Source organism: Globicephala melas, chromosome 4, assembly GCF_963455315.2.
Source record: "Globicephala melas chromosome 4, mGloMel1.2, whole genome shotgun sequence".
Taxonomy (NCBI): Eukaryota; Metazoa; Chordata; class Mammalia; order Artiodactyla; family Delphinidae; genus Globicephala; species Globicephala melas.
This window is the reverse complement of record NC_083317.1, coordinates 137,882,839-137,910,641: the sequence shown is the minus strand read 5'-3', so window position 1 is coordinate 137,910,641 and position 27,803 is coordinate 137,882,839. Positions and strand designations below refer to the sequence as shown.

General features: G+C 40.5%; 1 protein-coding gene and 1 long non-coding RNA gene across 3 annotated transcripts in view; one reads left to right on the top strand and one right to left on the bottom strand.

Annotated features, from left to right (window-relative positions):
* Positions 1–845: 845 nt before the first annotated feature.
* On the bottom strand, positions 846–23,730 carry LOC115863512 (uncharacterized). 2 transcript variants are annotated; one of them, XR_009563832.1, is made up of 5 exons: positions 23,614–23,730; positions 10,700–10,849; positions 9,434–9,603; positions 7,316–7,387; positions 846–3,551 (listed from the first exon to the last, which is right to left on the bottom strand). It is a non-coding gene; the product is annotated as an uncharacterized lncRNA (long non-coding RNA). The 2 variants fall into 2 exon arrangements; XR_009563833.1 differs by having other exon boundaries at positions 9,434–9,496.
* Positions 23,731–24,239: 509 nt separating this feature from the next.
* The window catches only part of SATB1 (SATB homeobox 1), a 97,607-nt gene continuing 94,043 nt past the window's right edge, over positions 24,240–27,803 (top strand). The window contains exon 1 of the mRNA XM_030876352.2: positions 24,240–24,425. The gene's annotated coding sequence lies outside the window, so the exon portion shown is untranslated. The remainder of the gene's footprint in view (positions 24,426–27,803) is intronic.

The following is a 27,803-nucleotide window of genomic DNA, read 5'->3' as shown; positions in this document are numbered from 1 at the left end:
CCTCCTCTCTCAACCCGAATTCCACTCTTTCCAAAGCAGGGCAAGTTGCACCTTTTCAGCCTACATTTACCATTTGCTTTATACAAATACCATGGCTCTTGTCTCTCCAGTCAATTGGTGTTTGGATTATATTCTTTAAAAAAATTTTTTTTCTATTTGTTTCATATTACTTGTTCCCCCAAAATACTGTAGCTCCTTTAGGTCAGACGCCAGACCTCACACTCTCTGGTATGTTCAGTAGTTAACAATCTCTAAATACCTAATAAGCATTTAATAAATATATGCCATTTTAACACTCATATTAATAAATCAACCACTATGTTGAGTCATCAAAGAAATAGTTGAGCGCTGGGAAGTTTCCAGGAGCCATCTTATCTATGCAGGAATGTTAAAAACTACTCCTTGAGATGCAAAGTTAGAATAGCTACCTGAATTGCCTATGGCTTTGATGATATTCCAAGAAGATGTAACCCTGAGCCGGGGCAATTCTTATTTTTCACCAGGAAATAATTCATCAGTATTTGTATGGCTTACCTATCAATAAAGCACATATTTTATATGAACCTTTCTTGTTCTGTTTTATAAAAACTGTATGATCTATTTCTATTTTTAAAATCAAGTATCTGTTACAGAATTACTAATATACAAAGCTATCAAATTTTCAAAGGACAAATGGGAGCATATTAATAAAATTCATTGATTTTTTAAAAGATAAATATCATTGTTTTTCATATTAAAAATAGTACTTATTGCTGAAAAAATTAAAATATAGATAAGCAAAATTAAATAATCTCATAATCCCAACACCCAGAAACAGATACCATTAACATTTTTTCTAGCTTTATTGTTATAATTGACCCATTAACATTTTATAACATGCCATATGTGTATATATATATGGTGTGTGTGATCATTTTACAAAAATTACTTTGTAACTTACTTTTTTCACTTAATGTTTCCATTTCTCACATCATTAAATACTTTCTACACCATTTCCCTTGTGATAGTGAATGGAATTTTATAGACTGGATGTATTATAATTTATTAAACTAGTCTCTATACTTCGACATAAGGCGCTTCCAATTTTCCCCCAATATATGCTGCAACGAACATTCTTATACTTAACTGTGAACACATCCATATTTCCTTAGCACAAATTTCTAAAAGTGAGTTTCTCTGTGTGAACGGATATACACAGTTTAAGGTTTGGGGTTTTTTTTGTTGTTTTGAAGACCATTACCCACCTGTTGTGCCAATTTACTATCTCAATCAGCAGTAGTTAAGGCAACTATCAAATAATATATCATCTCATATTTTTAAAGGAAACTTGCTCCCTTCTTGAGCCTCCAAAAAGATGATGAAATAAAGCTACATTTTCTTTTTTCTAGTATGGGAGTGACTTTTTCCCGCAACTTTGATTAATTTTTTAATAGTTTGCTTCCTGCTATTAAAAAATGCATAACAACACGCATTATTGAGTGTGAGTTGCAAAGAAAATACAAGGTCATCTGAAGGAAAGAAGTTCAAGGGAGCATGGCAACAGCAGGAAGAACAAAAATGAAATTTATTAATTAGGCTCCTATTTGTAAATCTCTTGTCAAGGACAATTACGTTTTTAAGTATTACTAGTATATTTACATGAAAGATAATATGTTGCATTTTTATTTCAGATTCACCAGGTTTTCTTATAAAAAAGAAACTGGATCAGCCAGCAGTTGTATGTACACAAACAGTTGAGAAATAGTTGTCACATTTAAAATAAATTTCCCAGTAGAAATGTGATCATTAGTTCTTTATTTGTAGTTATTTATACACTGCACAAAGACCAACAGGGCCAAGAAAAAGGGAAATACAAATTTGTTAATGTCACAGTTCTGCTTGAACTTCAAATTTGGTTTCATGAATTATTCTTTCCTGTTTGGGACATAAGCCTTTGTTGCTAATACACATATCAGATTTATTTCATGTGCAACATTAAGATGACAATTCAATAATTTCCAATTATTAATGTTTACGCTAAGAGAAAAATTCACATAAGTCCTTAAAGAAAAAATAGCTGATATATACACTTCCCCATTTCTATAGCTAAAAACAGAAGAGCAATGTAGCTTAAGTTACTTTAAAAAATTTGAACAGTTTTCAAAAACTTAATTTCCCCTTCAAAGATCTGAAAGGCAGAGTATGAAATCAACCTACATTTTTTTTTCTACTCACCTAACATCAGTCAATCGTGGGTGACTAAATCTCTACAAGTTTGCTTTAAATTGAAAAGTCCTTTAAACTAATACTATATTCTTGAAGTATTCTTAAACTAATACTGAATTTTTAAAGTATAAAGGAGACAAAGTTGGCATCTAGGAAAATAGAAACATTCTATTGATCCCCCAAGAGACATGAAGAAAGCCAAAGATCACATAAGCAGTCTGTTTGGCAGTGGCAATAGTGCAAGAAAGAGCTATTAGTTCTAAATAGCACTGTGCCCACCAGGACGCAGGAATTTGCACCCAGGATATCCTGTTGCTGTTTGCAATATTAATTTATACTTTCTACAAACTGGATAATATATATTGGTAAGACAAGCAACATTGCTTCTCAAACAAAGCCATAGTGGGTAAAAGAACTGATAAGTGATTAGCAAAGTCGGGTTTACTTCTGGCAAGTACATCACAATGTTTGTAAGTCACGTATGAGATTGCCAAAGTGCCTATCGGCCAACTGAGCGAATCTTCTAGAAAAACGCCTCACAGTTGAAATGCTAGGGGAGTGACTCTGTAAATGCATGTCACACCTTGGAAGATTTTAATGATGTGGGGGTATGCACATGAACATATGCATGCAAAACGCTTTACTCTCCTTGTAATGCTCCAAATTCTAAAAATGTACATCTTGTGACTGGCGTGAATTATCTCTATGATACTGGAAAATTACCTGTCTTTCTAGCTTAAAGTTTTTGAAGGGCTTTTTTGTAGACTGAGTGTGCATTGAAAACATGATACCTTATTTTCCAGAAACCATAATCATTAGAAACTTTTGGAGGAGGGAAGAGATTTGTGTAAACTGGCACTTTACAACTCAGTACCTCTGAGTTTTAGTTCCTCCTTAATAGAAAATGTTGAATTTTTTCTTTCTAGTGAAAGGCTGTAGCTAGGTACGATGACTCTTATTTGGGGCTTCAAATTAAACTTCAAAAACAGCTTCACTAATATCCAGTGAATGCCTGGATGGTCCATCTTTCACTCCAACTCAGTGTGTGTAATAATGTCGTATTTTGATTCATGTGTCTCTCCTTTGTTTAACTTGTCTGTTTTATTTCTGGTCTTACAGAGGTACCGTGCATTTCCCATGTGTCTTTAAGCCTCTGGCCAGTAACCATTTTCCTGATGCTTTCTGTGCCAAGGGAAGAAGAGATACCCCAGAAAGGGCCCTGACTCTTGCTACTCAGAGACCAGCAGCAAAGCATCATCTGGGCTTTTACATCAATCTACTTTTTACGTTTTTCATCTGACGAAATCCACTTTCAGGTGATGGGGATTACTTTTGTTACAGCAAGACTGTAAAGAAAAAGGGAAAGAGTTAATGTTCAGCCTACAAAATCCAAAATAAAATGTTTTATTGTGCAAAAGATAAAAGATTTGAAAGCCAAGCTTTGTTAAGAGAAGAATTTCTACTAGTCCTGTCTTTCCCCCTTTTGTCATATCACAAAGCAGGTGAATGCAGATCATAAGTTTTTTCCACAGCATAGAAACGACCTCTATTCCACGTATGACCTAGACTGTGACGTTTTCCCTTCATTGGTTTTATTTGGAAATAACTGTGTATTTACAGAAGAGTTGCAAACATGGTACAGAGAGTTCTCATGTACCCCTCCCCCAGCTTCCCATAATGATCAAAATTAAGAAACTGACATTGGCACCATACTCAGACTTTAGTTGGATTTCCCCGGGTTTTCTACTAATTTTCTTTCTTTTCCAGGGTCCAATCTATGACATCACATTGAATCTAGTGCATGAGTCTCCTCCAAGCTCTGATCATTTCATGGTCTTTCCTTGTCTTCCATGATCTCTACAGTTTTGAAGAGACTGTCCCTCAATCTGAGTTTATCTAATGTTTTCTCACGATAAGACTAAATGTTTATGTTTTGAGGAGGAATACCAGAAAGGTGATGTTAGGCCATGAATGGTATCCTTAATGTATGAGGATAAGACAAGGAGAAAATAAAAAGCCAGAAGTTTGCTCTGGTCCCAGGAGATGGTAGGGAGAGAAAAGAGACAGAAGCAGGGCAAGTAGATAAGATGATAATAGAGGTCTAGTTTTCAGGATCTCTTCCACACACAACTCTTTGGGCAAATCTTCAGGGCAAGGGCAGCTTTGTAACATCTTGATAGGTACAGAGTGACCAGAGGCCATTGGGTTGATGGCTCACTTTCCCAGACTTAGGCTCTAGGCAGTGATGTGCTGGTAAATGTTTAATAACTGGCCTTGGGGGTGGGGGGCTGGGGTAGAGGTGTGGGAGGGTGGAGGCCTGATTTATAAAGTTTGCTCATTTCCGTGGTGTAAATACTCCTGCCTTGACCAATTTGAAACTATCAACATAACATTACTGAACAGAATTCGGAAGAACTATGTTGTAGTTCACTGTTATATAGTATTTCTACCATGCATCTATAACAAACATAGATAATAGTAAAATGCAGTAAAATAAATAGGAAGTGATGATTCTGAGTATCAATTACCTTGGCTGTTAATATAATTTGTTTAAAGGTATGTTTATATTATTTGATTTATAATAATGGCTCTGTTTAACAGCTAGAGTGTAAAATTCCTAAAAAAATTTTTACAGGCTCCCTCCAGCATGTCACTGCTTCTAGCATTTGCATATCGGAATGATATGCAAATGCTAAAGCCAACTACTCTTAGTGGGTGATGATTTTTAATTTTTCTCTACAAGCTTACCCATAGGGCTGTGTTTCCACATTTCCAAGCATCAGTCATTTCCCAGCCCACTGCAGCCTGTTCTTATCAAAAAGGGTCACAGCGATAGGAACAAAAGAGTGTTTTCTTCAGCTTTGCTCTCACCACACAACTGCTGGATTTCTGGCTTTCCTCGCATTCCCTACAATTACCACTATTAATAGCTCAGGAGGCCCCTCCTGGCTGCTTTGGGTTCTCCATCCTTTTCCCTCTCTGCTCTCTATTCCAGGTACCCCTAGCATCTCATCCTCTCCAATGCTTCTGTCCCTTCCCAGATATGGTTTTGGCTTAGAATCTGGCTGACCTGGACATAAGCCGTATCACAGCCAAGAAATTCCCTCTGCTTTCCATCAGGGCTACGTTTTCTTTCTGGGGGACGCCACATGGGGCTCACAGGATCTTCTAAGGCCATCTTTCTCAAACTGATGTGCAAGCAAATCACCTGGGGCTCTTGTTCTGGGACAGGTCTGATCCTGCAGGTCTAGGGTGGGCCCGAGGAGCTGCATCTCTAACAAGCTCCCAGGTGATGCTGCTGTTACCAGTCTGCAAACAATTATTTTGAGAAACAGGTTTAGAGCAGTGGTTTTCCTACTTTCACCATGTCTTCTCCCCAGGTCTTGAACACAGGTGAGGAAGTGTCGTCACAGGGTGACCAGCTGTCCTGGTCTGACAGGGATTGTCCTGAACACCATGTGTCCTGGGATATCCCACAGTCCTGGGCAAATCTAACAACTGGTCATCCCAGCAGCCCCGAACCACTCTGAAGAGCCCTCATTCTGCTTCTCCCCGACTCCCTCCCCATCCGACCCTTGGATTTTTGCTTCTTGACTCTTAAGATAAATGTTTTCCCTTGAGGCTCTTCATTTCTCCTCCGTGAGATGCCCTCTCCTTGGCGAACCTGTCTCTACTGGCCCTGAAGACAGAACTGCATCTGCACCCTATGTAATTAGTTAGCCCAGTCTTTGGAAGAGCTGCCCATTAAACTTGGTTTGGAAGGTTCCATGTAATGTTTCCCCACAGATGGTCAGAACTAAGAGGCCTCTCTGAGATTGGCTGGGCCCCTATTTGACAGTTCACTCCTGTGCTTTCACATAAACATTCTCATCCCTCCTGGTCTCTGCAGACCAAGCAGGATTGCCCAGTGCCTGGGAGCAATGCATATTCTGCTTTGTTTCTTAGGTGATGATGTGGATGTTAACTGGAATTAGCAAAAACAAAAATCTTCAACTCTGAGGTTTGGCAAATACATGTTTTCCAGTATTTTCAATTGTCCTTTCTACGTTGAAGCCATGAATTCTTTTACGCACAACTTCGTGCTTCATCATCGTAGAAATACAGCTCTGATTATGTCCATCCACAGCTAACACCTTCATTAACACTGAATTTCCAGCAGAATCATTTCCAGACTCCCCATGTTAGAACAAAGCAGTGGTTCTCAAAACTTTAGGATGCATCAGAATGACCTAGAGGGATTGCTAAGACTCACCCCTGAGTTTCAGATTCAGTTGGCCTGGGTGGGGACCCAGAAACTTGCATTTCTAACAAGTTTCCAGGAGATTCGGATGCTGCTGGCTCACAGAACACACTCTGAGAACCACCAGGCTAGTGGATCCCTTCCATCCGGCCACAGATTGCTTTCCTAACACCCAGCTACAGTACATGTTTTCTAAGATGGCCCTGTGCATACTGTATGCTTTCCTACTCTGTGCCTTTGTTTTGTTTCATTCATGTATTCACTCATTCATCGTCTTAGTCTCCTCAGGATGCTATAACAGAATACCAGAGACTGGGTGCCTTAAACAACAGACATTTATTTCTCATGGTTCTGGAGGCTGGAAGTCCAAGATCAAGGTGCCTGTAGGTTTGTTTCTTGGTGAGGGCACTCTTCTTGGCTTGCCGACAGCCACTTTTTCACTGTATCCTTGTGTCTCTTCCTCTTCTTCTAAGACGCTCCACCTTCATGACCTCATCGAAACCTAATTACCCCCCAAAGGTCCCACTTCCTAATACCACTGCGTTGGGGGTTGGCATTTCAACACAGGAACTTGGGGAGGGACACACATTCAGTCCAGAACACTCATGGATTCATTAATTCAATCAGTGGTTCATTATTTCATCAAACTTTTTTTCCCAGTTTTATTGAGGTATAATTGAACGAAGTTGTAAATACTTAACGTTTACAATATGATTTTTTGATAAACTTCTTCAAACATCTTTTTTAGCATTTGACAATTTATTTCTTTATTTTTAAAACTTTTTCATCAAACATTTTTTAAAGACCAACACGACTGACCCTGTCCAGTGCCCTCATGAAGTTTATGGTATAAGAGAAGAGAAATTTTACCCTTTTACGGAGTGCTTCATGGTTTCCAAAGAGTTTCCACACTCAATCTCCCATTACATCTTCTCCAGAGCCCTGAAAGACCAACGGGCACAGATCGTTTTACACATTTCACAAATGAAGAAATTGAAGGGGAAGCGGCTCATCCAAGGTAATGTCAACGCAGGTCTTCCCAGTCCCAGGCCAGCGTTTTTTCCACTCAGTTCCACAGCTTCAGTCTTGGCTCACTGTACCCTCTCACTCCCTACTGTCCAAACTGTACCCCTTCTTTAAAGCCCAATCTGACACTACCTCCTCCACGAAGCCTTCCCTGATAACCCTAGTTAAAATAATTTCTCCTTCTAGAAAATTCGAATTCAAAAACATACATTCACCCCTGTGTTCAGAGCAGCACTATTTATAATAGCCAAGAGATGGAAGCAACGTAAGTTTCCATCGACAGATGAATGGATAAAGAAGATGTTGTGTGTATACACAGTGGAATATTACTCAGCCATAAAAGGAATGAAAGAATGCCATTTGCAACAACATGGATGGACCTAGAGATTATCATACTAAGTGAAGTAAGTCAGACAGAGAAAGACAAATATCATATGATACCGCTTATATGAGGAATCTAAAAAGAAATGATACAAGTGAACTTATTTACAAAACAAAAACAGACTCACGGACATAGAAAACAAACTTATGGTTACCAAAGGGGAAATGGGAGGAGAGGAATAAATTAGGAGGTTGGGATTAACAGAAACACAGTACTATAAAATAGATAACCAACAAGGACCTACTGTATAGCACAGGGAACTATATTCAATACCCTGTAATAACCTACAATAGAAAAGAACATGAAAAAGAATATATACGTATATATGTAACTGAATCACTTTGCTGTACACCAGAAACTAACACAACATTGTGAATCAAGTATACTTCGATTAAAAAAATAATAATTTCTCCTTCTCATAAAGTAAGATAGTACTTTATTTTGTGTCTCTACTGGCATTTAAAATATATATATATAAAACCTCCCTTTCTAGATAGACCCCAATCTCCTTGGGAATAGGATTAATACTTCACTCTCCTTTTGGTCTCCCAATGCAGTCAGTTCTTATCTTATAGTAGATGCTCATTAAAGCACTGAGAAATGAATAAAGGAATGAAGTTTGGGGAGATGAAAATTTCACCTATTTTCTGAGTCAGTAGTTATATTATATATATTCATAAGATAATTCATAATATATATTCATAAGATAATCAATGAAGAATATATTTGAAGATGAAAGCAGGGTTGTCTATTATCTCCATAATTAATTAAGTGACTGCTGGATGCCAGGTGATTTATGTTATGACATTTTGCTCTCATAACCTAACAGATAAAAAACATCGTTCCTATTTTCAAGTGGACATACTGAAGCCTCGAATTGTTTAGAAATTTTCCCCAAGTTCAGACATTGATGACTTGTTAGAGAGGTGACCAAACTCAATTCCTTTTCACCTCATGTGGTAACATGAACACATGAAATCACCTCCAATTTTACTATAACAATAAGAAATTGTCCAGCATTTATCTACATAAGAAATTAGTTCAAATTGTAGTAATAATCTTGAGATCACCTTTTAGTAACATAGTCTCTCACAGTATTATTGACTCATCCTTGATTCACCATTTGTTGGGTGAATCCTTTGATCCATTTTTCCAAAAGAGGAAAGGAATTTCACTACTACCATTGCTATTACTATTTTCTTATTCTTCATGTGGTCAGTCATCACTAATTGTGAAAATGCTGCCTTCTGACTTAGTAAATCTGTCTTAACCAGAGGTACTGTGTTCTAATGGAACATGACTCCTAGACAAGAGAGTGTAAAAATTTGGGGCGAATCCTGGAACAAAGTTGGGGTGGGGGTGGATAAACCTAGAGATGCTTTCATGAATCACCCCCAAAGGAATAATAACTTTAGCAAAAATGAAAAATTCAGACATTAAAACAATTTCTTAGACATTTACCATTTTATAGAAATGAGAATTATTAGGGAGTTTAACCAAAGGACATTATTAATGAATGTCATAGGGCCTGGAGAGAGGCAGGTAAGAGACAGATGGCATAAAGGAGACAGCTAACTCACCTAGGAGGGTTCACAAGTGGGCTCTGCAGCTGAAGTCTTAGAAGAGCAGAGGCCAGCAACATCCTGAAAACCAAATAGGCACATCAAAGGTGACTGTTCTTCCAAATGTATAAATACCAATTTGCATCCTTTCCTCTTACAGGTACTGCAATATTTTACCTGGTAAACACCTGTCGGTATAATTGGCAGGGGTTATTAGAAGGTCTTGACATTTCATTAGCCATTAAGACAGCTAACAATAAATCCCAGTATCTTAACAGTTGTTTGGGTTTTTTGCTTTGTTTTTTGTTCTGTTTTTGTTTTTATTTCACTGAAACTGTTTCAGGTCATGAAAAAATTCTACCAAAATCTTCCAAATCTTCAGGCCTCCTGGGGTGTTCAGTTCAGAAAAATCAAGTCACAACAAATGTCTTCTTTCTTATACAGCTTTCTATTGTCAGATCAGGGAGCTGGAAAAGGTCATGCATCGAGAAGAAGGTGAAAATTGGGGAAGTAGATAAATATTCTCTCTAATTCAGGGCTGGTGAAATTAATGTAATAGTGGCTTCAATGGGCAGTTTCAATCGCTCTTGTACCTGTCCTCAGAGATATGACACAAGCGGAAACTGAGCTTCTTGAAAATAAAGAACATAGACGTTTTATTTTTGTCAGTGCTTCTTGGAAAGAATTCAGAAGTGCCTCTTCAACCAATAGTAGGTAGGTTTCTAGAAATCTCTGCATTGGGGAATTCATAGTAAGGACAAAGTACAACCTATATATAGAAATGAAACTTGTTGCTAACGGGTGTGCTATCTAAGGACCAGTTACAGGGAAATGTCATTTTGTTTGGTCACTAAGGAGCTGTAAAACAATGAGGTTTGTTTGTAAAATAACAGTAACAATACTAGATGATACTTACATATTTAAGTTCCACACAGTGTTCTAAATACATTTAATTTAATCTAAATACATTTAATTTAATCTTCCTAATCACCCAGTGAGGTAAGTACTATAATTATCATCATTTTACAGGATAAACTTAGAAACAAAAGTTCAACAACTTGCCCACGGTCTCACATCTAATAAGTGGTGACACAGGCAGCCTGGCTCCAGAGCCCAGGCTCTTACACAATAAACTCTATCAGATTTTTATATATAAACAATGGTATATATTTTTGAATATAAGGAACACATATTATTAATAATGGAACATAAGGAACACATATTATTAAAAATTTGAGAACGTGAGAAATGGAAGAAAAGAAATGGAAGAATAGTGCTACTAACCTCACATAATTGGACTTTATACTTTCTTTTTTTCAATAATTCCTCGTTGTTTCCTTTCCATCTTGTCTTCTGTATGGACTATGTCTTGTTTACTTTTATCTTCCACGATTATTTATAAAACAGATATTCTGTTTCCCATTCAACTCGTACCTATATTAAATTGTTCACAATTAACCTTAAGTGCATTCTTACCTAATGATTTAAAAAGAAAAGCAAAACTTCTAATGCTTTTTTAGTTTTCTCCATGTCCTCTTTTCACATTGTGATCGTAAGTTAGACTCTTTATTAAAAATTTTAAAACCTCCTTTTCAGGATTATTTTATTGAAAACATTGTTTCTTTAGTAAAAAAAAAAAAATTCTAGCCATCAGCATCAATTCTTAATTCACTTCAATGTTCACTATACTTTATTCGTTTATTACTTTGTCTTTACCTTCTATGCTAAATTAGCACTAATCTTTTTCCCTGAAATTTCCTATTCTTGAATTTTTGTACTGTCTCACCTCTTAGTGATCTGGAAGCTATCTCTTTGCAATTTTTACAGAAAATAATCTGACACCTTGCAGATTTTAAAATGTTCTTCTGTTGTTTATACATATAAGCCAATAATTGGGTAGGCATAAAACTTGCAGAATCAAACTTGTTTCTCTTAAAATTGTGTAGAGATTGAACTATGGTCTTAAAAAAGTTCTTGTTCTATATTAGAAATATGAAGGCAATCTACAAGAGCACATACATGTTTTCCTAGATACTTGCAGGAATTTTGTTTGTCTTAGAAATTTAAAAATTTACCAGCCTATGACCAGACATTTATCTCTATTCCTTAGTTTTGCCCAAAAGAAACCTTACAGTGTCACTGTGGCTTTTACATGTAGAAAGTCTTCTTCTGGTACGACTTTGATTTTTACTTCTGATCCACCTGCTCTATTTTCAGGTGGATCATTTGACTCATAAATTTTATTTTATTCATAAATAAATGAATTGTTTTCATTATTTTGTTCATAAATTCAAGAAATAGTTATCTAACACTAACAGTATATACTGTGTTAAGCACTCTGTTGGGGTAGGATTACAATAAGATGCTTACTGTTCTCAAGGAGCTTACACTCTAAGCTAGAACTCCATAACGTGCCCATTTTCCTCTTACCCTTTTAACTTTTATTCATTTTCTTTGGATAGTTAGACTAGTTATGAGGCTTATCTTCTGTATCCCTCATTTCTACTTCTGCAAAACAGAAATTTCACTTACTGAATTTTTTATTCAGTCACAATCTATTCTTATTTTTCCCTGTTCTTGTTAATTAAAAACAAAAGAGTCTGTCCTGCTATATTGTTATAATTGCATTCCTAAGACACCTCATATTATCAAAAGGTTATTACAAAAAACAATTATTTCAAGGAGAAAAGGGGCTAGGGGCTAAACAGTTTGAAATGCACAATAATAAAATAATGTTTACTACAGTAATTTTAATAAGTGTGCTTTTAAATCTGTTTTTAACTCAAATTACAACTAATAAATTTTTATTTCAAAATCAATAAATATAGTTCTCAACATTACTGACCAAGTAATGTTAGACTTACAATGTAAAGTAAGACCACATTTTAGACAACGAGTTCTTAGGACCATGAAATAAATTATATTACAGTTTGTAACTGTCTAAGGTAAGGAAAGGACTACAACACCAACTGAGCAGCCAGCCATTCAAAGAAATCTATTCCAATTATTTTTATGGAATAATTTTGCTTCCACATGTATAACTCTAGTTCTAGACAGGCCATCATGTTAAAATTAACAATAGCCAGTAAAATGCAAACGATATATCTTAATTTATCAGTGGTGTTACCTCCAATTCCATCTACAGAGGAAAAGCTCCCATGCCTTCAATGTACTTCCATGAAATTCCCCTTTCCTTATAAGCTTACGGAACCAGCTTCTAGCACTTACCAAGAAAGCAAAGGAGAGAACAAAAAAGGAACAAAGGAGAACATTTTGTGATGCTTATATATTTCAAGTCATTGGTGCACAAGGCCCAAGAAGCCATCAAAGGGAAGTCTTATGTCTGACCATTAAAATGCAGTAATGCAATTCTGCCCAGGAGTAACTTTTACTCTGCTATAGCATAGGAAACTCCCAAGGTATGTCAGGGCCAGCAACACTGAAGGCCACAGAAACATGTTACGGTATGAATGTGACAAAGTAGACTCTTCATTCCTTCCAATATCTGGAATATGCTTACTTCGCATATTTTTACTGTTGATGCATAAAATTCTTCTACAGACGGTTTTAAAGCCTTTAAAAAAGTAATTCGGTGGAAGAATGTATTCATATATTGCAGCTCATTCAGTGTCTTTGCAGAAGTCCCCCAAATTGGAATCTTAACATATGCATATTGGGATGAAAGAAAAAACCCAGCTTAAAAACAGTTTTGTTAAATGTCTGTTTTTCTAATTCAATGAATGATTTTAAAAATTAACTTCATTGTTTTTTAATTTACCATCTGTTAACTCAATAAATATGAGTTCTTAAAGTTAACCTAATTGTCTTGAAATTTGCTGTTTTTGAAGCTGATTAAAGTTATTTAAGTTAATTTTATTGTATATTCAGACTAGAACAAGGCATGTCTCCATTTGGATAGATCTTGGCTAATAATTCACAAATAAATTTGCCCATTTAAAAAATGGACTAATTTTGTTTATGGTCCTTAATATATATCAGTCAACTTGCAGAAATGCAGAGATGCTGAGGTTAGATAACCAAAGATATAGTACATCAATACATCAAAATTTGTAGCCATTAAAAACTGACCAAGTACAAAATTTTCATCAACTCTGTCTCTTGTCTAATAAAGAGGAAACGTGGAGTTAATATCAACTAGAATGCAATTTCTTTTCACCCTACATTCTCATAGATGAAAGGAACTGCTGTGTTCTTTAAACATTGTCCTTCCTCTGGTCAGTTTATTGGATTAAGGGTGGTCATGGACCCAAGTGGACCGATCAGACTCTTCCTTGAGAATTGTGAAAGACAGAAAGATGGTCCTGTCTCTGGATGGCTCCATTGGAACACCCATGGCTTGAGAACAACCTGCAACCATGTTCTGCTACGTAACTGAGGAGAGGAGCAGCTGGACAGTCATAAGGAAGAAAGCCAAAGAAGAGAGATGGAGAAAGAAGATGGACTGGGTTCCCTCTAGCACTTCAGGACTTCTGTTCTGGGAGGCCACATTGCACCCCTGACTTTGGATTCCATGAAAAGCCCCAGTCTGCTTTTCCTTTTTTGCTTGAGCTCAGAGTCAGCTTCAATCACTTACAAGTCAAAACGACTTGAACTAATGCACAAGAGAGGAAATCCTCCTGATGGCAATGACTGTTTGATCATGGATTCCCAGGCTTTATTCCTCCCCCTCTTTCCTTTAGATGAGGAGAAACTTTTTATTTTAACATGTAATTTATCTATTTTTTTCTTTTATGATTATTGATTTTTTTTGGCTTCTCTAAGAAACCTTTGTCTATCTCCAACTTATGTTTTAAAACATAAAGCTCTACAAGCTTTAGGGCTTTAGCTTCTACATTTATAGCTATAATCTGTTGCCAATGAATTGTTGTGTATGATGTGAGGGAGGGATCAAGGGCTTTTTGTTTGTTTGCTTTCTCTATGGATGTCTAGTCATTCTAGCACCATGTGTTGAAAATACTTTCTTTGGCACATTGGGTTGCTTTGGAGGAGATGAAAATGGGGAGGGAGGGCATGGAGAGGCCATCTGAAACTAAACTAATGACTTAATAGTAAAATGAAGAGGTAGGCATTTTATTTTGCTAATCTTATTGATGAGTTTAACAAAACGTAGTAGCCTCTTCACTTAACAAAAGAATGGGCTGACAGTCCATTTATTAGAAGTCACTTTTTCCACGAACTTGCACATAATGCACCTAAAACATAACTGATGACCAATAGTTAACTCAGTTTTCTGTTCTACGCTGTTGCCAGCTTAACCCTTTACACTGTCTGTATAATGTGCATCCATTCGTGTTCCAGACATTAACTGAGATTTAGACTACAACTGTATCCATTAGATGGAATAGACTACATTTGCCCAAGAATATTAAATAAAACCAAACTGAAAACCAATTCAAAGTAGGATATAACTGTTGGCCCTGCTTGTTTGTCTGTCCTACTTTTTTGCACCAGAAGGGGAGCTTTTATTGTCCTTTCATTTGCGTAAGCCAACTTCCAAGTTATCTCAGGAAGATCTTAGAATAACAATATTATTGTGTTTGAGATGACCCCAAAGTGTGAATGATTCTCAAAATCCATTGATTCGCAACGTGCAAGTCACAGGTGAGCTGCATATAAATCATCTTCATGGTGCACATAGAAAGTGCTTAATATTGGCCAAGAACGCTGGGGTAAATGGTTGAGGCAACTGGCTCAGGGACTCTGACCATCATAAGCCCTTCCCAGGCGCTGTCGGGTCACCTGAAAGGTTGAAGGCCTCAATATCTTGGTACACTGGTCATCCGTTTGTAGCAGAGCAGTTGGCTTATTCTCATCTAAGTACTTCTAGGAAATGTACACTAGTGGATGGAAATCTACAGTTTTGGCCAATAAGCATCCACTTTCCCTATTTCTGGGAAATTATCCCCAATGTGTCTTGGAGAACTCCCAGACTACCTGATTTGGGTAGTGTGGCTAACACTCTCAAATCCAAGATGGGCATGTGACCCAAGGCTGGTGAGTTAAAGAACTGCAGCCCCTGACCAGGGTGATCAGTGCAGGTCTGGGTACAGGATGCAATTTGATCCAGTCACAACCAGGTGTAATTTCTGGAAACTTTGAGAAAGAGGAACGCTCTTTGTGCTGGGGTTTCTATGTCAGAAGAATGGAAGCCTGGAGGGAGTAGCTTACTCTAGTAAAGGGACAACCAGCCTGAGGATAAAGTGAAAACAGAAGAAAAGAGGACCAAGAGAGAGATGGTGACATTATTTGAGCAGCTAGATTTAATTATGCCTAAAGCAGTCCTTACACTGTATTTTCCAATTTATGTGAGTATGTGTGAGAATATGTATGTAGCAGGGAGAATAAGCAATGAAACAAACTTTCCTTTTTGAGTTGGATTTCTGCCCCTTAACAGCCCAAGTTTCTCAAATCAATGTGGATTGCTGGATCCCAGCATATTTTTTCTACCGAATCTGAATTTATAGATTTGGAGCCAAGGAATCTGCATTTTAAATAAGCATTCTATTTAATTCCGAAACACACTAAAGTTTGAGATCTACTGTTCCAATTTAATGGGTTAGGAAACAGACTAATAAAGACTCGGTGTCTTTCCCAAGATCATTCAACAACATATATTTATTCTAGGTGGGTGGGAAGACATAACAAACTAGCTGATTAGTTACAGAATCAAAACTAGAATTCAGTTACGCTCTTGTCTTCCTGGTGACTTTGATCTTCCCAAGCTTCTGCTCTAATACCTTTCTTCCCTATTCCAACATATTTTTCACCTAAAATAGGAACATTGGGTAGCATTCACAGTATATCAAAATAGGAGGTACTTTAACAATCTTACGTCAGTGTTACTAGTGTGGATGGTCTGGAATTTGGAAACATTTCCACCAAAGCGAAGGAGGAGAAGGGGCAGCAGAACTAAGCAAATGCTGTCTCCAGGTAGTCCTCCCCCCTCCCCTTCCACGTCTCAAAGATTCTTGTTTTTGTTAAAAATGCATGCAAGGGGACTTCCCTGTTGGCGTAGTGGTTAGGAATCCGCCTGCCAATGCAGGGGACACGGGTTCGAGCCCTGGTCCGGGAAGATCCCACATGCCTCAGAACAACTAAGCCCGTGCGCCACAACTACTGAGCCTGCACTCTAGAGCCCGCGAGCCGCAACTACTGAGCCCGCGAGCCACAACTACTGAGCCCGTGCGCCTACAGCCCGTGCTCCACAACAAGAGAAGCCACCGCAATGAGAAGCCAGCACACCTCAGCGAAGAGCATCCCTCCCACTCGCTGCAACTAGAGAAAGCCCACGCACAGCAACGAAGACCCAACGCAGCCAAAAATAAATAAATTTATTAAAAAAAAAACAAAACATTGCATTCAATTCTAGTGTATGTATAACTGTTTTAATAGGAAAAGAATTTCTTCCAACATCTTTAAGTAAAAAAATAAGTACTCCAGAAATAGAGGCCATCATTAGTCTCTGGCTTTGTGTGTTCCTGGCACAGCAGCAAATCACCCAGGAGGGACTTGCTTCTACCCCACTTACATTCCAGTCAATTCATTTTCTATTCTTGTTTAGATCCCAGGATTTCTTTTCTACTAGAATCATAATGACAGCAACAACATTAACAAAAGAAGCCATTGTTAGCCTTTATTGAGTACTAGCTGTTTTGAAACCCTGGGCATTTACTCTCTAGAGGAGGTGGGTACAATTATTATCCCCATCATAAGGATGAGGAAGTTGAGGCAGAAAATTAGGAAATTTGTTCAAGGTCAAACAGGCAGCTGAACCAGGATTAGAATCCAGGCAGTCAGACGCCCAAGGCTGCTTTGCCTATATCTATTAATTTACTCTGAAATTCATGTAAAATATTATGATTTGCTCATGCTGCTCCTTTGTCTTCAAAACTCATGGAACATACAAAACGGGTGAACTTTATTGTATAGAAATTATACCTCAAGAAAGCTGAGTAAAAAAATGACAATTTGTAGAGCGAGCTGTTGAGAATTTAAAGATTTGATTGGCCGGTGAATTGAGTGGCTTTAAGAATCTGGATGTGCCCATGGGAACAGAACCTACAAGAAACCAATCACATACCTTATGAGAGAATACTTAGCGTTTCTAAAGTTATACAGGTGTTTATGGGAGAGTGTGGGGTGTTCTTGCAGACTGCTGACTGTGGAATGGCAGGCAAGTATGGTTTCAAAGCAGGAAAGGAGCTGGGAAAAAGGAGGGTTTGGTGCCCTCAATTTTTTTAATTGAAGAATTAACATCATTGAGACAGTCTTAGGCACATGGATATAGGACAGACTGAGTTATAATATACTCTGAAGGACAGTAATAAAGAATTTGGCTTTCACTAGACACATACATAAGCTATACAAATGGGTCTCTGTAGTTCCACAGAGCCTGAGGATAGTTTTAGGGCCCAGTACAAAATCCATCTGTTTAGATGGCATTCCTCAATAAGGTGGAAAGATCAGGAAGTTTAGTCCCAGACAATACATATTCTGATGCCTGCTGATCTTTGTGTCCCGCACTGAATGATTTACGCATTTTAAAAATCCAATAATATGTATCAGAGAATGATACAGAGAAATTACACCTGATCAAGAAAAGATCATTGTGCACCCATGTTGCTGCAAGTGGAATTATTTCGTTCTTTTTTATGGCTGAGTAATATTCTATTGTATATACGTGCCACATCTTCTTTATCCATTCATCTGCCAAAGGAAATTAAGTGAAGTAAGTCAGACAGAGAAAGACATATCTTATGATGTCACTCATATGTGGAATCTAATTTTAAAAAATTGTATAAATGAACTTATTTACAAAACAGAAACAGACTCACAGATTTTGAAAACAAATTTATGGTTACCAAAGGGGGAATGTGGCAGGGAGGGATAAATTAGGAGCTTGGGATTAATGTATACACACTACTATATACAAAATAGATGAACAACAAGGGCCTACTGCATAGCACAGGGAACTCTACTCAGTATTCTGTAATAACCTATATGGGAAACGAATCTGAAAAAGAATGAGTATATGTATAACTGAATCACTATGCTGTACACCTGAAATTAACACAACATTGTAAGTCAACTATACTCCAATAAACTTTTCAAAAAGTCATTTAAAAAAAGACTGTTTTGCTCTTGAAAAATAAACAGTCTAGCAAAGGAAGTGTATAACATAAGGAGTACTCAAGTATGTGCCCCCCTTCTAAAACTTCAGTTTTCTTCTCTTTCATTTATTAGCTCTGCAAATATTTATTGGGTACCCCCTATATACATGGGAAGTTGTGTCCTATAAAATGGGCAGTATTATAAAGGGCTTTGCATCATTGCTCAGATGGTTATGCGGTATCAACTAGACCCTCCCGGCTCCAGCCTTTTCCTATCCACTCTGCCACCAGAGTGACCTTTCTAAAGAGATCTGATGGTGTTACCCCATCCTTACAAGCTTTAATGACTCCCTATCTCATGAAGTAGGAAACAGGCGACTGACTGGGGGTCCTTAAGCTGATTTTGATCTGTAGACGTTTTCCCTCCACAGGGGTTCTTTAAAATGTGGATAAGTCCTCAACATTTAAGATTTCAATTTTTCATAGCAATCTGAATCAGTAGCTTCTCTTTAAAAGCTGGAAGATCTGACACTTGGTATGATTGGCCTTCACCATTCCATTTAGGCAGAGAATCTCTCTCCTGCTTGCCATTGTCGCTACCAATGCTTATGGTCTTCAACTCCGTCTGCTTTGCTCATTTACATTCGTGCTTGGACCAAGGTAATGTAAGAGTTTGCAATCCCTTGATGCCTAAAGTCTATAGAGTATGTCTTCAAGGTCCTTCACAATTTGAAGCTCTTTGGTTTCATCCTTTGCAAAGACCCCATGTTCCAGCCACACTGAATTCCCTGTAGTCCCCTAAATGACAAGCTTTGTCATCCTCAGTGCCCTGACTCCTGCTGGACTCTGCTTGAAATATCTTCCCTCCATCTTCCTTTTCTGCCTAAAGCAATCTCATATATCCTCAAGACTTAGTTCAATTCCTCTATGGAACTTTCCTCAATCCTGCCAGAGAGTTATTTGCTTCTACCCAAGTGTTCCCATAGCACTTTGTGCCTCTACTAGCGTTGCAATTCTAATAGAATTCAAAATTCAAAATTCTTTCTGCATCTATCCAATTGGAAAATGTATTTCTTGAAAAGGAGGACTCTACCCACCTCTATATCCCCAACCCTTAATAGGGTGCCTGGCATCTAGTAGGTACACGATGAATGGTTACTGAATGAACAAAAATATGGATGAATGAATGAATGAATGAATGCATGAATGAATACTTCCAAGAGAATTTTTTTGTGTGTGTCACAAGATTGTGACATTTAAAATAAGGGAAGTAATGACTCGAGACCAAATTTCAAAGTTTGATAATGATCATGACATCTTCTGATAACAGTTCTTAAAAGTTCCTGTTCATTGTACCCTTTCCAGGAAAACAAGTCTTGAGAAAATACAGTGTATATAATATTAATAAATGGATAAAGAGTGACTTAAAACTGATAGGGTGCCACATTTTGGTGGGGGAGGGGTGGGTTATAGGGCTGCATTCAGAGAGTGGATGGTGAAAGAAACCACAGCATGTCTCCCTTTAAGCTGGTGGACTCTCTGGCAGCGTTTACCCTGAGGAGGGGAACATTTGGGCCACAAAGTGGCAGGAAGAAATCAGTTAGCTGGAGGCGATCATGTGGACACAAGTCACCATGAATATATCAGTTTTTAGAGCTGTGTACCATAGTTCTCCACTTTGGGGCACAAGGTAGGCTGCTCCGTTGGGCCTTGTTGTGATGATTCCATGGAGCCATATCATCACTCTTGGACAATGAGTTGTGTGTCCAAATGATGTGTGTCACTTCTGGCCGCAGCACTTAAATACCAGTACGAGACTCTCCAGAGTGATCTTTATTTTTACCATAGCAACATGAAACATTCAAGGTGGCAACTGTTCCATCTGCCTGCGACCCTAAATGAGGAGACATGGAACAGACCAGTAGACCTGCCATGGGCTCATCGCATAACCAAGAAGACAACCCTTGCCATTATAGGTCACTAAAAATTGGAATTGTTTGTTACTCTGGCATAACATAGCCTATCCTGACGAATACAATACATTTGCTCTGTTTTGCAGCAGGTGGCAGAACTAAGACTAATGGCTGGAAGTATTAGGAAGACCGATTCTGTGCAATTTAAGACAAAGATGTCATAAAGTGTACAAAGACAGAATTAACTACTTAGGATGTTATTCATTCACACAGTGTACACTGAACTCTACTCTGTGATAAGTATTCTGTAGATAAAATCCTTGCCTCTATGGAGGTAAGTGGTGAGTTTCCCTTCACTCAAGATGTTTGTATTGATGGTCCCTAAAGTTTTCACTCAACAAATCAACTTTAAAAATGCCTTCCAACCTGGAACTTCAGGATGTCTATTTCCTCCGGTCTAAAAAGGAAAAAAAAAACTATTTTAAAAAAATATTCCTTTGACTCAAACCATTTACTGATCTGCTGAGTTGTCTTTTCACATTATAATGTCATTTTCCCAGCAAGTAAGTGCCTTGCAGGCCAAGACTGTTTTATTCTTCCTTTGCATCTTTCTCATACTATTTAGTAGGTAATATTTTACTGTCTGTTCTCCTAGGAAGATAATGAGCTTTTGACACTAGCTATTATTATTGACCAATTGATATGTTTCAGATTTAGTTGTCTTTCAACCATTTAAATTAGGTTTGGACTTGTTAAAAAAAAAACTAGCAGCACAAACGTATTACCCTAATAACTTTCAGGCAAGATGACTTCTCCTTCTGAAAAAAAGCCTTAGCCCTATACTATTGAATTTGTGGCCAATTACAATATTTCATTAACTTATTAATCCAGTAAGTATTTAATGTATTCCTACTATGTGCCAGGGGACAGGGTTTACATTGCGTTTACCAAGATACGTTATTTCATGCACTGTACCCATCATTACATCATTCTACATTATAACAGTGACTATGAGTTCTCTGTATAAGACTATTTCCCCAGGGGAAAGCAAATTCAAAAGGTTGGGGCAAAATGTTCCCTTGGTTTAATGCAGAGGACCATATCACACCTTAAATTCTGGGGGCTTGGTTGATAATTTGGAGGAGTAGATGAGTACGTAAGAGTGTGTAAGGGAGGAGAAACAATCCTTTTTTTATATTTCGATTTCTGCTAAGCTTCAGTTCAGGCTTTCAGAATTGGAGAATCAGCTTCCTGCTTCAAGAAATTGCTAATAAGCGTAATTAAAGACTGAGAATTTATTCTTTCCATTCCAAACCTGATGTCATTCCCAGATGGAGATATTGGTACTAGTTAGGCAATTCAGCATTTTGGTAAATGAAGGCAGGAGGATTTGGTGTCTCTTGGACCCTGTGGAGACAGAAAGTGGTCCAGGAAGGAAAACTTGTGTTTTATTTTGTTTTGCCCATTGCAATCATTTATACCTTTTTGCTTTAGAACCAGAAGCTGAGGTGGGCACCTGTGTCTTAAAAAAAAAACGAGGGGCTAGTTCTCTTAAAGAACGCTAATTCTTAAACTTTCTACATTCTTATGTCTTTAGAATTGTCAACTCTGCATAAAACGACAATCAACTGAAAAAGATGGATAAATTCCAGTGAATTCAATACCCATTGATAGAAAAGAACAGGCATATCAGAAACCAGTGTGAATACAGGCAGTATTATCCTTTATTTAGAAAAACCACACAAAAATACAGCACAGTTGATGTACCATCACCAGGACTTGAAAGCAGAATCAACCACTGTGTAAAAGGTAAAATAAGAGGTCACAGATATCAGGATTTTCCCAGCGTGCTTTATTCATAGACATTTGACAGAAGAGGACCTAACAGAGCTTTGAGGAAAAACTGAATTCTCAGCCCACTGCCACTTTCCAGGAACTTCACTGCAAAACAGTGCTCTGCGCTGGCGGGATGGAGATCTTAGCAATCTTCGTCCTGCTCCCATAGTTTCCTGCTCTCTAAATACAATTATTTATGGGGTCTTAATAAGAGAGCGAGCCTTGTGTGAAAGGAACTCAAAGTGCAGCTTCTAAAAATACACCGAGGCGCCTCTACCGTCCTTATTGTTACAAACTGACGTTTTGCAGTTCGAGCTTAACGACTACACACACACACACACACACACACACACACACACACACACACACGAAGAGAGAAAGTAAACACTGTGTTTTTTCTTTCTGCGATTCTCTTAACTTTGAGTAAACAGTAGTCATTTTCTATTGTCATACTCTGCGCATTTCCCAAAGACAACACAACACAAAAGACCTGTTAGCTCCCTTAGAGCTGGGGGTAAGAACGGCAGGAAAAGAAAGCAAAGTTGACCGAGTTCCAGTTTCTCCTTAGCCTGGGGTCCTGAATCTCCAGTCACCTAGATCTTGCAGAGGTGTTTGGAGTTTCACTCCCCTTTTGGAAAGGTTTCCTCGCCCCTTCTCCTCTCCAAGTCCGCTGTCATTTAATCCTCACTTGCCCTTTTTGCTTCCCGCTTTTTGGAGAAATTGGACCTCAGTTTAGGCGTCTTTTGCCAATGGGTTGAAAAGAAGTACAGCTGCCGACGGGAGGATATTAAATAAATGAGCAGGGGCGCGGCATGGGGGGTCTGCAAGAGGGTCCCCTCCTCCTCTTTCCGCCACGTGCTCCGCAGTTGGGGTGCAGCGCTCCTGGATGGGGTGCTGAGCGGGGCGAGGGTGGGGTGAAGAGAGGTGCACCGAGCAGGTTGGAAGGGAAGGAGGCCCTCTAGGAAAGATCGTCTCGACCGAACACTGACGAGAGAAAAAAGCTGGCCCACATGCCCCTAGTGGGGAGCGATCCACCCCACGGAGGCTGGCTTGGGGCGGGGGGGGGGGGTGCGTCGGGGCCTCTCACCTGACTTCCTCCTCCGCTGGCACACAGCTACAATCATCCCCTTCCCGCTCCCCACCCACCCCCAGCCAAAAAAAAAAGCCCAGCCAAACAACGAACAACAAGAGGAAGCCGCAGGCGGCTGGAGGAGGGGTGCGCGCGCTGGGGGCCCGGGAGAGGTGAGGGGGGGTGGTTGGCGGGCGTCAAGAACCGCGCCGCGCACAGCCAAGTGCTCCCCCAGGCGCCCACACTTACCCTCGCGGCCGAGGGTCCGGTCTCCGGCGCCGATCGCAGCGCGCGCCCCTCGTCCGCCCGCGCCCCTCCGGCCCGCTGCCCCCCACACCCGGGCCGGCGCGCTGGGAGGGAGCCTGGGAGCGGCGGCGGCGGCGGCGACTCGGGCTCGGCTCGGCTCGGGCTCCAGCGCGCCCAGTGTCGCCGGCGGTCGCCGAGGCTCCACCGCCAGGGGGAGAAGCCGGGGTGGGTGCTGGGGAGGCGGGCCGGGCCCTCGCCGCCCCGCCGGCCAGCCCGCGCCGCACACGCTCCTCGGCGGCGGCGGGCGGCGGCGGCGGCTACGCGGGGTCCGCTGAGCCCCCGGGCGCCGCGTGCCCGGCCCGAGAGCTGTGGCTGGATGCGCGCCCGGGTTGCTGCGGGCTCCCGCGGGGGGCGCCCCGGCCGCCCCGGTGCGCCTCCAGACTGCGGGCGCCGAGACCGCCTAGCAGAGAGCGACTCCCGCCGGCCCCTTCCCCCTCCCGCCCCCGCCGCCACCCCCTCCCTCCCCCCGTTAACATCTCCTCCCTCCCCCCCCCTTCCTTCCCTCGGCCCCGCGCGCTCGCTAGCTCGCTCCTCGCCTCTCTCTCCCCTTTAAACGCCCACTTCGGTTGGGAAAAGAAGACAACTTAAAGTCAAGTTGCAATTAACTTCCGCGGCAGCCGCAGCTCCGGCGGCGGCGGCACCAGAGGCAGAAGCCGCCGCCTCGGAAGTCCGACGCCGCCGCGCCCGCCCGGGAAGCTGCGCCTGGTCTCGGGCCGTGCTCGACAGCCACCGCCGCCCCCAACGCCCATGCCTGAGTGAGTTCTGCTTCTTTGCCACTCTCTCTCTCTTTTTTCTTTTTGGCCCCTACTCTTAACCTTTTATCTCTGTCTTTCTTTTTTCGGAATCGATTTAAACTTCACCGTAGCGCCCACCCACCCGCGGTGCCCGTCGTTGGGGCGACTCGGCTCCCCTCTCGTGGGCGCCCGGGGACAGGGGTCTTCCGAGCTCCTTCTCTCGCGCGCGGCCAGATCCGGAGGGGTGGCCAGGAGAGTGAGGGAGAGCACCCGGGACGGGGGACTTGAAGATGCCATTCGTTCTTTCTCGGGGTGTGGACACCCTCACACACACCTGCCCGACAGACCCTGGCTGAACAAACTCCTTAAGGTCATCGGTAGAACCCCTTTGGGAAGAGAAAAGGGGGATCGAAAAGACCGAAGGAAGCACACGGGGAAAGGGAGACCCTCTCTGTGCGCCACGGGGCCGGGCGGAGTAGGCTGGGGAGTGGAAACGTTCCCCCGCCGGATCGCAAGTTAAGCTCAGCATCCTTCCCCGGTCCATCTGCGCCTTCCTCCGCCCCCCGCCGGCGCGGCTGGTTGGGAGCAGTGGCGGAGAGAGGGGCCTGGGAAGTTTGTGGCAACTCCTCCATCCCGGGAGCCACTCGGGCCCCGGGGGGTTCAAGTTGGAGCCGGGAGTTTGAAAGGGGCGGCAGTCCGCGTTTCGAGCCCTCGCCGGTTGTAGTGAGGTCGGTCCTGAAGGCGCTGCTGGAGGGAATGTGGGTTTGGAGTTGGGCTGGAGGCCGGAAGAGGTGCTGCCCTCTTTGCAGGGACAGAGACATCACAGGTGCGGCCTCGGGGTCCGCGCCGTGTCTCCCTCCTGCGGCCCCGACCCGAGCGTGGCGGCCTTCTCTGAGCGCTCCACTACCGAGGCTCCCGAGGCGGCGGAGCGTGGGTTTGGACCACCACGATGAGAAGGACAAAGCAGGCGGGTGGCAGGTCCGGGGAGTGACAGGCGCGTACTGGGGAAATCCACCGAGCTGGACTCTTGGGGGCGACCCCAGAAGACGGAGAGGGGCTTAGGGCTCTTGCTGGAGATTTTGGCCCTGACCTTAATTAGAGCGTAGCAAATTTCACTTACAAGCGTCAACCACCGGATCGCCTCTCAAAAGTGCCCTGGTTGGCAGCTTGGACCTCTGCGCCTTTCCTGGGCGAACTTTCTCAGCAGCATTCCGGATTTCCAGGCAAATGCTGTTAAGACTTGGACTCCACAAGGTTGTAAAGAGACAGAAAAGCTAAAGACGTCCTGTTCTCAGGAGAGAACTTTTCTGCCCCGACTGGCTGGGGGTCCGTCCTGGGAGGCCAGGGGACCTGAGTTTCCCAAGAGGACAGAAGAGGGGGTAAGAATGAGTAAAATGCGACTTGCTGGGTGTCAGGATTTGTCCTAAGCAGTCCCTGAAATCTACAGTGTTTGTACTGCTGACAGAGTAACTCATCCCGCTGAAACTTTCTTGAAATTTACACCCAATCTAAAGTGGATTTTTCTGAGATGTCAGGAATTAAGATTTATTCTGTCGTCAAAAGTAGCTGGGGGGGGGGGGGGAAAAACTAAGACTGGAGAAAGCCAAGGTTGAGGTGTTTGCTCTAAAGACCTTTAATCTGCTGTGTGGTACTCGTGCTATGATTTAGCAGCGGTCCTTTATTTCTATTCCATATTATTTTAGTAGAACAGTAGTACATTCGTATACTGGCTGCTCCAGTCTGCTGGCAAACATTAGCATTCAGGCTTACATTTTTGACAAATGTGCAGACAGGAATAGCATGAATAGGCATCTTAAATATTAACAACCTAAGCATCTGTTGTGAAACAATTTTAATATATTTACTCTGTTTTTCTCACATTGTTAGAAAAGGTTATAATAAGCGCATAATCTCAACTTTAGTTAGCAGGAGTAACTGGCTGTATCTTTCACTACCTCTCCAAGTGTTTAACACAATCACCAGACATAAATACTTTAACTAACTCGGTTAGGCACATTATTAAATACACTTTAGACAATGTGTATTCTATATAAAATGTAACAGTAGCAAAATATGTATCCTATTTGTGCACATTTTAAATGACTATACATTTTATAAATATACCAGGCATGTTTATTCTTCATCTCCATTTGACACTTATTACTTCATATTCTTCCTAATGGAAACAATATTTTAAATGTAGAGTCGTTCAGTCATATGTAATACATAATATGTAAACAGTAGCTATAAAATACAAAGCATTGTTAAATTTGAGTATGGCTGCATGTAACAAGATTATACAAGAGAAATAAGAATCACTGCACAATTTTGTATTCCTTTCTAAATAATGAATACAAATGATGGATGAAAAAAGAACAAATAGGGATTTCCTTCCTAAAGTACTACTGCCCTAAAATGTGGGGGGTGTGGGTATGGGGGGACAAGGCGGGGGGGAATGAAGGGAGGAAGCAGAAAAAAAAATATCAGCAGAGAAAGAAGACTTAAAGAACTTCCAAAAGTCTGAATAGTTATTTCCAGAATCAATGCATTCTTCATTTTCCCACAAGCTGAAATATGTAATAAATAATAGTTCTTTGTATGTAAAAGTATTCCAAAGGAATGCCTTTTGTTCAGTTGTTGTAATAAATTAATATATTCTTTGGTTGATAATCTACAAAAGGAGTTCTTTTGTCTCTCAGCATCTTAAACAAGAACAACAACAAAATGAATAATGGTTTATTTCTGCAAAGAAGTCTGTTGCCAAGCTATATGAACCTGCGATTGAATAAGATGATGTGCTAAATGATGGTTAGGCAAGTTTGCATTAAATTAGCAAAGACTGAAATATCTGGGAGAGATTTTCAATGATTTTTTTCATGTGACAGGTTGCGGATTGTAAATTAGGCCTAAAAGGTCAGGTGACAGGCACCTGTTCCTCATTATTGTTAAAACCTTTTGGTTACAAACACTGTTAAGCTAAATACAACATGGATATACAGCAGGGACTCTATAAAGCACTCTGGTGGTTTTTCATCTGCTCTGTAAATTTCCAAAAGGGCCATACACAGATATGCCCTTTACACAAACACATCTTTTCTTCTAAGACGTGTTGTCTCGGATGACTCTTGTGTCATATTCGTACCTGGGACTGATGAAGTGTATAAAATAAATGCATATGACGGAATCGATCTTCAGACTCTGTCTGGACCTGTTGTAGTCAGATGCAAAAATATTGGGTTTTTTTGCATTTGACTTTTACAGTCCACTGATTAATGATCAGAATTTGTTCAGGTTTTAAATAGAAACCTCCCCAAATTACCTTTTATACTTTTTAGATAAGGTAAGTTCTCATCTTAAATGATGCCAGGAGATATTTTGCTTTGTGCTTATGTATAAGGA